This window comes from Pseudophryne corroboree, chromosome 5, assembly GCF_028390025.1.
Source record: "Pseudophryne corroboree isolate aPseCor3 chromosome 5, aPseCor3.hap2, whole genome shotgun sequence".
Taxonomy (NCBI): domain Eukaryota; kingdom Metazoa; phylum Chordata; class Amphibia; order Anura; family Myobatrachidae; genus Pseudophryne; species Pseudophryne corroboree.
Genome location: NC_086448.1, coordinates 173,338,269 through 173,350,019, shown reverse-complemented (window position 1 = coordinate 173,350,019; position 11,751 = coordinate 173,338,269).

Genomic DNA, 11,751 nt, shown 5'->3' with positions numbered 1-11,751 from the left:
CTGCAAATAGGCCTGGGGATTTGGTATTACACTCTGCCAATCCAGACCTAGCAGTAAGACTGGAGTCAGTCGTTTAGCTTGCTGGGGTTCTGTTACTACTCTGTGAACTTAGCAAGTTTGCGGCTGTATTCTAAGACTTGCCTGTCTAATCCTGTCTCACTGTGCTAGGTGTCAGGGGTCAGTTTAGTGGCAGTAAGCTAAAACCTGTGCACTGCAAGTGAGAATTAGGATTGTGGAGATTCTCCTTGTGTCTATCATTCCATCTCTGACCAAGGAGTTTACTGCCACACCCGTTGGTAACCCTTTAGGGTTTTGCTGTTGCCCTTAGCAACAGCATTTCGGGTTCTCTACGTATTAAAACACAACATCTTGCTTTTCCATCTGAGCAGTTCTCATACAAGGGAGATACCCAGTTCCTTAGCCTCTGGGCTTCTCTGTTCACTTTGTGTGTATTTTGTTACCCTATCACCTTCTGTGTACATTATGTCATATCCCCCAGTTTGTCTGTGAGTCCATCTGTTTTGCATAACAGTTCAAACACCAGTACATTCCTGCAGACACTGGAGTGCATAACAGTCCTGACACCAGTACATTCCTGCAGACACTGGAGTGCATAACAGTCCTGACACCAGTACTTTCCTGCAGGCACTGGTGTGCATAACACTCCCTCAATACTTACATCTTAGCTGTATTATGTCTTGAGAATATGTGGTGCTCTATGTTACCTGTACTCTATTTCTGTTATTTATCTACTGTAATGCTATGTTTTGTCTCCCTGTACTATCCTTTGTACAGCGCTACGAAACACATGTGGTGCTTTATAAATAAAATGTAATAATATAATAATAAACAAAGTCCCGGGTACCTAGCAGGGTTTCACATGGGAAGGACCTGGGTTAATTACACTGCCAACAGGTAACCTGTGTCGTCCAACCCAGGTCCCGTTTACAGCACAGGGGAGCTGCATTCCAGTGCAAGATTATGTCATCTCCAAATACCAGCACTGCACCTGTGTGCAGCGTGAATGGCACCAGTACGTGAATATCCCGGATGAGTACCGCAGTGGAAAAGGGGTCTGTCCCGGTTAGGAACATGAATCAATGTAGACGGAACATATAAATAGTGCGCAATAAACAAATAAAGCAGCCCGTATTAATATTAACAAAGGTCTCCCAAATAGTAACCTTCAGAATACAATATGTAGAATGGAAATGTAACAAAATACAGTGGCGCTAAATCTGAACCATGAAAAGCAAATAAGTAAATAATCACCCTTATGATAATCCTCAATGTGGATCAGTTCCTAAATAAGGGGAGATAATCCATACGATGTTTTGATTTCTTCCTTTGACTCTATTCAATAATGAGATCTAATGAAACAAGAAGAAACTGTGCCCACTCAGCATCAAAACTCAGTTTGAGGCAGAGTGTATTAACGGCACAGAAGACAAATGATCGTGCAATACCGCAAATATGAGAAGGATTATTTTATTAATAAACCATTACACTCACAATAACGAAGTGTATGAAAGCATTTCATCAATCCATCCTCAAATAATTCCCCGGATCCAGATAGCCAGTTTAAGGATGTGTTCCTGGTTTTCACAAAAACCTGATAAAACAAAAACCTGTGCCCACTGCTTTAAAGCAATATGTAGTGGATACACAGAGGGAAAATAATAGTGCAATACCTTTTATATAAAATTATTTTTTATTTACAACACCGCACTCACAATATAAAAGATGAATAAAAGCATGTAATACATCACTCCACACAGAGTCCTCTCTGGTCTGAAGGGAGAATCTCCAGGGCTCCCACGATGGAAAAAGAGAATTGATACAGCCCGGGTGAAGGTGTCAGCCGCCGGTGATCTCCACAACAGAACCGTCCTGGACTCACGAACCACACTGTGCTTAACGCGATTCGGATCCTCCTCGATCCTTCATCAGAAGCATGTGTGGTCGCTCTGCAATGTCCCCATTTTTATACCCAAAGTTAATCACAAATAATTACAATCCATAATTGAATCTTGTGCCACCGGAACCGTAAGTCCTTGCGTTCCGCTATGCATTCCACAATCCTCACGCATATGCGGAAGTGTCCAATTCCATCGCACAGCAGAATGGTCATGACCGGAACCGAAAGTTCTTGCGTTCCGGTATGCGTTCCACAATATCTCAAAGGGGAAATAGATTTTACTGCGTTTCATATCGGTTCCACCCAACCAGATAAATATTCATTGATATATTCCAATACTTAGAATAATGTGATCCACCAAAACTCCGATTTATATATTGATTTTTAGTGGTCCCAAAGTGTCCAATATAAACATCCCCTCAAAAAATAAGAAAAAAATAAGAATTTACTCACCGGTAATTCTATTTCTCGTAGTCCGTAGTGGATGCTGGGAACTCCGTAAGGACCATGGGGAATAGACGGGCTCCGCAGGAGACTGGGCACTCTAAAAGAAAGATTAGGTACTATCTGGTGTGCACTGGCTCCTCCCTCTATGCCCCTCCTCCAGACCTCAGTTAGGGAAACTGTGCCCGGAAGAGCTGACACAATAAGGAAAGGATTTGGAATCCCGGGTAAGACTCATACCAGCCACACCAATCACACCGTACAACTCGTGATACTATACCCAGTTAACAGTATGAATAACAACTGAGCCTCACGAACAGATGGCTCATAACAATAACCCTTTAGTTAGGCAATAACTATATACAAGTATTGCAGACAATCCGCACTTGGGATGGGCGCCCAGCATCCACTACGGACTACGAGAAATAGAATTACCGGTGAGTAAATTCTTATTTTCTCTGACATCCTAGTGGATGCTGGGAACTCCGTAAGGACCATGGGGATTATACCAAAGCTCCCAAACGGGTGGGAGAGTGCGGATGACTCTGCACCACCGAATGAGCAAACTCAAGGTCCTCCTCAGCCAGGGTATCAAACTTGTAGAATTTTGCAAACGTGTTTGCCCCTGACCAAGTAGCAGCTCGGCAAAGTTGTAAAGCCGAGACCCCTCGGGCAGCCGCCCAAGAAGAGCCCCCTTCCTCGTGGAATGGGCTTTTACAGATTTAGGATGCGGCAGTCCAGCCGCAGAATGTGCAAGTTGAATTGTGCTACAGATCCAGCGAGCAATAGTCTGCTTAGAAGCAGGAGCACCCAGCTTGTTGGGTGCATACAGGATAAATAGCGAGTCAGTTTTCCTGACTCCAGCCGTCCTGGAAACATAGATTTTCAGGGCCCTGACTACGTCCAGTAACTTGAAATCCTCCAAGTCCCGAGTAGCCGCAGGCACCACAATAGGTTGGTTCACATGAAAAGCTGAAACCACCTTAGGAAGGAATTGGGAACGAGTCCTCAATTCCGCCCTATCCATATGAAAAATCAGATAAGGGCTTTTACAAGACAAAGCCGCCAATTCTGATACACGCCTGTCCGACGCCAAGGCCAACAGCATGACCACTTTCCACGTGAGGTATTTTAGCTCCACGGTTTTAAGTGGCTCAAACCAATGCTACTTTAGGAAATCCAACACCACGGTGAGATCCCACGGTGCCACTGGTGGCACAAAAGGGGGCTGAATATGCAGCACTCCTTTAACAAAAGTCTGAACTTCAGGCAGTGAAGCCAGTTCTTTTTGGAAGAAAATCGACAGAGCCGAGATCTGGACCTTAATAGAACCCAATTTTAGGCCCATAGTCACTCCTGACTGTAGAAAGTGCAGAAATCGACCGAGCTGAAATTCCTCCGTTGGGGCCTTCCTGGCCTCACACCAAGCAACATATTTTCGCCATATGCGGTGATAATGTCTTACGGTCACATCTTTCCTAGCTTTAATCAGCGTAGGAATGACTTCCTCTGGAATGCCCTTTTCTTTTAGGATCCGGTGTTCAACCGCCATGCCATCAAACGCAGCCGCGGTAAGTCTTGGAACAGACAGGGCCCCTGCTGCAGCAGGTCCTGTCTGAGCGGCAGAGGCCATGGGTCCTCTGAGATAATTTCTTGAAGTTCTGGGTACCAAGCTCTTCTTGGCCAATCCGGAACCACAAGTATAGTTCTTACTCCTCTCCTTCTTATTATTCTCAGTACCTTGGGTATGAGAGGCAGAGGAGGGAACACAAACCGACTGGTACACCCACGGTGTCACTAGAGCGTCCACAGCTATCGCCTGAGGGTCCCTTGACCTGGCGCAATATCTTTTTAGCTTTTTGTTGAGGCGGGACGCCATCATGTCCACCTGTGGCCTTTCCCAACGGTGTACAATCATTTGGAAGACTTCTGGATGAAGTCCCCACTCTCCCGGGTGGAGGTTGTGCCTGCTGAGGAAGTCTGCTTCCAAGTTGTCCACTCCCGGAATGAACACTGCTGACAGTGCTAACACATGATTTTCCGCCCATCGGAGAATCCTTGTGGCTTCTGCCATCGCCATCCTGCTTCTTGTGCCGCCCTGACGGTTTACATGGGCGACCGCCGTGATGTTGTCTGACTGGATCAGCACCGGCTGGTGTTGAAGCAGGGGTCTTGCCTGACTTAGGGCATTGTAAATGGCCCTTAGTTCCAGAATATTTATGTGTAGGGAAGTCTCCTGACTCGTCTATAGTCCTTGGAAGTTTCTTCCCTGTGTGACTGCCCCCCAACCTCGAAGGCTGGCATCCGTGGTCACCAGGACCCAGTCCTGTATGCCGAATCTGCGGCCCTCTAGAAGATGAGCACTCTGCAGCCACCACAACATCGACACCCTGGTCCTTGGAGACAGGGTTATCAGTCGATGCATCTGAAGATGCGATCCGGACCACTTGTCCAACAGATCCCACTGAAAGATCCTTGCATGGAACCTTCCGAATGAAATTGCTTCGTAAGAAGCTACCATCTTTCCCAGGACTCGTGTGCAGTGGTGCACCGACACCTGTTTTGGTTTTAGGAGGTCTCTGACTAGAGATGACAATTCCTTGGCCTTCTCCTCCGGGAGAAACACCTTTTTCTGTTCTGTGTCCAGAACCATCCCCAGGAACAGTAGACGCGTTGTAGGAACCAGCTGCGACTTTGGAATATTCAGGATCCAGCCGTGCTGTTGTAGCACTTCCCGAGCTAGTGCTACTCCAATCAACAACTGTTCCCTGGACCTCGCCTTTATAAGGAGATCGTCCAAGTACGTGATAATTATAACTCCCTTTTTTCGAAGGAGTATCATCATTTCGGCCATTACCTTGGTAAATACCCTCGGTGCCGTGGACAGACCAAACGGCAACGTCTGGAATTGGTAATGACAGTCCTGTACCACAAATCTGAGGTACTCCTGGTGAGGAGGGTAAATGGGGACATGCAGGTAAGCATCCTTGATGTCCAGTGATACCATGTAATCCCCTTCGTCCAGGCTTGCAATAACCGCCCTGAGCGATTCCATTTTGAACTTGAACCTTCTTATATAAGTGTTCAAGGATTTCAAATTTAAAATAGGTCTCACCGAACCGTCCGGTTTCGGTACCACAAACATTGTGGAATAGTAACCCCGTCCCTGTTGAAGGAGTTATCACCTGCTGGGAGTACAGCTTTTGAATCGCCTCCAGCACCGCCACCCTGTCTGGGGGAGTAGTTGGCAAGGCTGATTTGAGGAAACGGCGAGGGGGAGACGTCTCGAATTCCAGCTTGTACCCCTGAGATACCACTTGTAGAATCCAAGGATCCACCCGTGAGCGAACCCACTGGTCGCTGAAGTTCCGGAGACGGGCCCCCACCGCACCTGGCTCCACCTGTGGAGCCCCAGCGTCATGCGGTGGACTTAGAGGAAGCGGGAGAGGACTTTTGTTCCTGGGAACTTGCTGTTTGGTGCAGCTTTTTCCCCCTACCTCTGCCTCTGGGCAGAAAGGACGCGCCTTTAACCCGCTTGCCTTTCTGGGGCCGAAAGGACTGTACCTGATACTACGGTGCTTTCTTTGGCTGTGAGGGAACATGGGGTAAAAATGTCGACTTCCCAGCCGTCGCTGTGGAAACGAGGTCCGAGAGACTATCCCCAAACAATTCCTCACCCTTGTAAGGCAAAACCTCCATGTGCCTTTTAGAATCCGCATCACCTGTCCACTGCCGAGTCCATAATACTCTCCTGGCAGAAATGGACATTGCATTTATTCTAGATGCCAGTTGGCAAATATCCCTCTGTGCATCTCTCATGTATAAGACTACGTCTTTAATATGCTCTACAGTTAGCAATATAGTGTCCCTGTCAAGGGTATCAATGTTATCAGACAGGGAATCTGACCACGCAGCTGCAGCACTGCACATCCATGCTGAAGCAATAGCCGGTCTCAGTATAATACCTGAGTGTGTATATACAGACTTCAGGATAGCCTCCTGCTTTCTATCCGCAGGCTCCTTTAGGGCGGACGTATCCGGAGACGGTAGTGCCACCTTCTTTGACAAGCGTGTGAGCGCTTTATCCACCCTAGGGGATGTCTCCCAACAGTGCCGTTTCTAGGGGCGGGCGAGCCGTGCAACTGCACGGGGCGCCCGCCGCGGCACTTAGTTACTCCTTCTTGCCTCTCCCGAGCGCTCCTGCTCGGGGGGCGGAGTTTCGCGGAATGACGCGTTGCGTCGTGACGTCACGACGCAAACGCGTCATTCCGCAAAGCCCCGCCCCCTGAGCAGGAGCGCTCGGGAGAGGCGAGAAGGAGAAGCAAGAAGGAGGAGGCGGCCGGCGCGGGACGTGAGTGGCGGGACCGAAGAGCGGGAAGACGTAAGTATTCTCTCTCTCTCTCCCCCTTCCTTCTCCTCAGCTTGAAACCTGCCTGCCGCTGCCGCACTGTGTAAAATGGGGGCACCTGCCTATGGGGATACCTGCCTGCCACACTGTGTAATATGGGGGCACCTGCCTATGGGGATACCTGCCTGCCACACTGTGTAATATGGGGGCACCTGCCTATGGGGATACCTGCCTGCCACACTGTGTAATATGGGGATACCTGCCTGCCACACTGTGTAATATGGGGGCACCAGCCTATGGGGATACCTGCCTGCCACACTGTGTAATATGGGGGCACCTGCCTATGGGGATACCTGCCTGCCACACTGTGTAATATGGGGGCACCTGCCTATGGGGATACCTGCCTGCCACACTGTGTAATATGGGGGCACCTGCCTGCGTACTGTGTAATATGGGGGCATCTGCCTGCGTACTGTGTAATATGGGGGCATCTGCCTGCGTACTGTGTAATATGGGGGCACCTGCCTGCGTACTGTGTAATATGGGGGCATCTGCGTGCGTACTGTGTAATATGGGGGCATCTGCCTGCGTACTGTGTAATATGGGGGCACCTGCCTGCGTACTGTGTAAAATGGGGATATCTGCCTGCCGTGCTGTGTAAAATGGGGATATCTGCCTGCCGTGCTGAGTAAAATGGGGATATCTGCCTGCCGTGCTGAGTAAAATGGGGATATCTGCCTGCCGTGCTGTGTAAAATGGGGATATCTGCCTGCCGCGCTGTGTAAAATGGGGATACCTGCCTGCTGCACTTTGTAAAATGGGGATACCTGCCTGCGTACTGTGTAAAATGGGGGCACCTGCCTGCGTACTGTGTAAAATGGGGATACCAGCCTTCCGTGCTGTGTAAAATGGGGACACCTGCCTGCCGCGCTGTGTAAAATGGGGACACCTGCCTGCCGCGCTGTGTAATATGGGGACACTTGCCTGCTGTAATGTGTAAAAAGGGGACTTTTTTATTTTTATTTTTTCCCCACTGTGGTGGGTGTGATGATATCAGATGAGGCCATGCCCACTTCAATGAGACCACGCCCATTTTAATCAGGCCACACACCCTTGTCGGGAGCGCGCGCGCCTACGGCGCGCGCATGCTTTTTCTTTTTATGGCTATATGGGGGGGGCACACTTTTTTTTTTTTTTAGAGCAATAGGGGGGGGGGGGGGGGGCGCATTTTGAAATCTCGCACTGGGAGCCAAATTGTCTAGAAACGGCCCTGCCTCCCAACGTATCCTATCCTCTGGCGGGAAAGGGTACGCCCTTAGTAACTTTTTGGAAATTACCAGTTTCTTATCGGGGGAAACCCACGCTTCATCACACACTTCATTTAACTCTTCAGAAGGGGGAAAAACCACAGGTTGCTTTTTCTCCCCAAACATAATACCCTTTTTTGTGGTACCAGGGTTAATGTCAGAAATGTGCAACACATATTTCATTGCCGTAATCATGTAACGGATGGCCCTATTGGAATGTACACTAGTCTCATCGTCGTCGACACTGGAGTCAGTATCCGTGTCGACATCTGTGTCTGCCATCTGAGGTAGCGGGCGTTTTTGAGCCCCTGATGGCTTTTGAGACGCCTGGGCAGGCACAGACTGAGAAGCCGGCTGTCCCACATCTGCTATGTCATCAAACCTCTTATGTAAGGAGTTGACACTGTCACGTAATTCCTTCCACATATCCATCCACTCAGGTGTCGACCCCGCAGGGGGTGACATCACATTTATCGGCACCTGCTCCGCCTCCACATAAGCCTCCTCATCAAACATGTCGACACAGCCGTACCGACACTCCGCACACACACAGGGAATGCTCTGACTGAGGACAGGACCCCACAAAGTCCTTTGGGGAGACAGAGAGAGAGTATGCCAGCACACACCACAGCGCTATAAATCACAGGGATGTACACTATAATGAGTGATTTTACCCTATAGCAGCTATATATATAGTATTTGCGCCTAAATTTAGTGCCCCCCCTCTCTTTTTTACCCTATTGAGCCTGGAAACTGCAGGGGAGAGCCTGGGGAGCGTCCTTCCAGCAGAGCTGTGAGAGGAAATGTGGCCAGTGTGCTGAGGGAGATAGCCCCGCCCCCTTCACGGCGGACTTCTCTCGCTTTTTTTATGGATATATGGCAGGGGATTTTACACATATATATAGTCTTAATGACTATATTATGTGTATTTTTTGCCAATGTAAGGTAATCTTATTGCAGCCCAGGGCGCCGCCCCCCCCACCCCCCCACCCCACAGCGCCCTGCACCCATCAGTGACCGGAGTGTGAGGTGTGCATGGGGAGCAATGGCGCACAGCTGCAGTGCTGTGCGCTACCTTAATGAAGACCGGAGTCTTCAGCCGCCGATTTCCTGGACGTTCTTCTTGCTTCTGGCTCTGCAAGGGGGACGGCGGCGCGGCTCCGGGACCGGACGACCGAGGCTGGGCCTGTGTTCGATCCCTCTGGAGCTAATGGTGTCCAGTAGCCTAGAAGCCCAAGCTAGCTGCAAGCAGGTAGGTTCGCTTCTCTCCCCTAAGTCCCTCGTAGCAGTGAGTCTGTTGCCAGCAGATCTCACTGAAAATAAAAAACCTAAATATACTTTCTTTTCTAGAAGCTCAGGAGAGCCCCTAGTGTGCATCCAGCTCGAGCCGGGCACAGATTCTAACTGAGGTCTGGAGGAGGGGCATAGAGGGAGGAGCCAGTGCACACCAGGTAGTCCTAATTCTTTCTTAGAGTGCCCAGTCTCCTTCAGAGCCCGCTATTCCCCATGGTCCTTACGGAGTTCCCAGCATCCACTAGGACGTCAGAGAAATGGGGACATTGCAGAGCGACCATACATGCTTCTGATCGAGGAGGATCCGAAACGCGTTAAGCACAGTGTGGTTCGTGAGTCCAGGACGGTTCTGTTGTGGAGATCACCGGCGGCTGACACCTTCACCCGGGCTGTGTCAATTCCCTTTTTCCATCGTGGGAGCCCTGGTGATTCTCCCTTCAGACCAGAGAGGACTCTGGGTGGAGTGATGTATTACATGCTTTTATTCATCTTTTATATTGAGAGTGCAGTGTTGTAAATAAAAAATCCTTTTATATAAAAGGTATTGCACTATTATTTTCCCTCTGTGTATCCACTACATATTGCTTTAAAGCAGTGGGCACAGGTTTTTGTTTTATCAGGTTTTTGTGAAAACCAGGAACACATCCTTAAACTGGCTATCTGGATCCGGGGAATTATTTGAGGATGGATTGATGAAATGCTTTTATACTCTTCGTTATTGTGAGTGTAATGGTTTATTAATAAAATAATCCTTCTCATATTTGCGGTATTGCACGATCATTTGTCTTCTGTGACGTTAATACACTCTGCCTCAAACTGAGTTTTGATGGTGAATGGACACAGTTTCTTCTTGTCTCATTAGATCTCATTATTGAATAGAGTCAAAGGAAGAAATCAAAACATCGTATGGATTATCTCCCCTTATTTAGGAACTGATCCACATTGAGGATTATTATAAGGGTGATTATTTACTTATTTGCTTTTCATGGTTCAGATTTAGCGCCACTGTATTTTGTTACATTTCCATTCTACATACCGGTTAGGAACATGGACAGACGTATTAACCTGGAGAAGGGATAAAGAAGGATAAACCAGTGATAAGCGCAATGTGATAACGCACCAGCCAGAAAGCTCCTAAATTGGCTTATGCATTATCACCTTGTGCTTATCACTGGTTTAGCACTTCGTTATCCCTTATCCAGGCTTAATACATCTGCCCCCCAGTGTTCCAAATCTCCGGTCTGACCCAGGACAAAATGGAAAATGAACCTTCCCTATACTACTCATTATTGCACATGCCATGGTCTCCAATAATAAATTCCAGCCTGTTAATATAGTTAGTTGTGATGCCAGGAGAGGATCCTAAACTCATTCTCAAGCTATCTTGTCTGGTTAAGAAATACTAATGGGTACAATTTTAAGCTAAGATTCTTCCCTGATGACCCATACAAGGAGCGGGGCATCCAGGGAAAAAATTAGAAGTGAGACTGGAAGGCAGAAAATTCAGTCAGTACTGGGTGGGGACAAACGTTCTCCACTTAATTGAGGAAGAAAGGGACAGTTATAAGGAATCCTCCAGTTAATTGCAAAGTTATATGCCTGCAGAAAGCAGGGTGACACTGGAGATTCACCATTTAATCTCTGATATTGAGGAAGACACCAATATCAGCTCCTAGGAAGCCGAGCAAATGCAGCTGTGTGTGTATAACACGGTCTGTTACTGAATACCATAAAGTTGGATATACTGTAGGTTTTTGGCAGTAATTGTAAGTGATAGCGATTGTAAGCCCTTTACGTTGAGTGGAACGCAAAATCCATAAAAAGCTATCAGAGTGGAGATTTTTACTTAAACAACCAGGTAATGGGGTGTCGAAGTCAAAAATATTACATACACAGCACATGTAAACTCCACACTGATGAGTCGCTGTGCGTGCAAATACACAGTGTGCACAGCGATATATGGTAGCATACGCATTCACACAGACAAGCCACAAACATATATTCAACACATATTTCATACCACACATAAATTAAACATGTCAAGAACCAGACATTATAATGTATTAAATTATATAATAGAGTATAACACCATGTATATGTATTAATGGAACGGAACAAGATAAACATATCATGCTTGGTGTCAAAATAATCAGGGGAACGAGTGTTAATTTGATACCTGTGATTAGGTTGTAGCACATTGCAATGAGTAGTTATGATTGAATGTATAAATATGAAGCCACAATTCAAATGAGAACAAAAGACATTCCTGCATCTTCAAGGCTGGAAGTTGCTTGCATATGAACTGACCAATACCACATCATTAATGAGAAAGTTCCCTTCCCTGGACCAATAACAGAAGACTCAGTCCCAGACCTGTACTCCCCCAATATTCACAGTGTATAGGTGATTCTAGACACACAAGAAGCTCTGTTTGCTGGTTG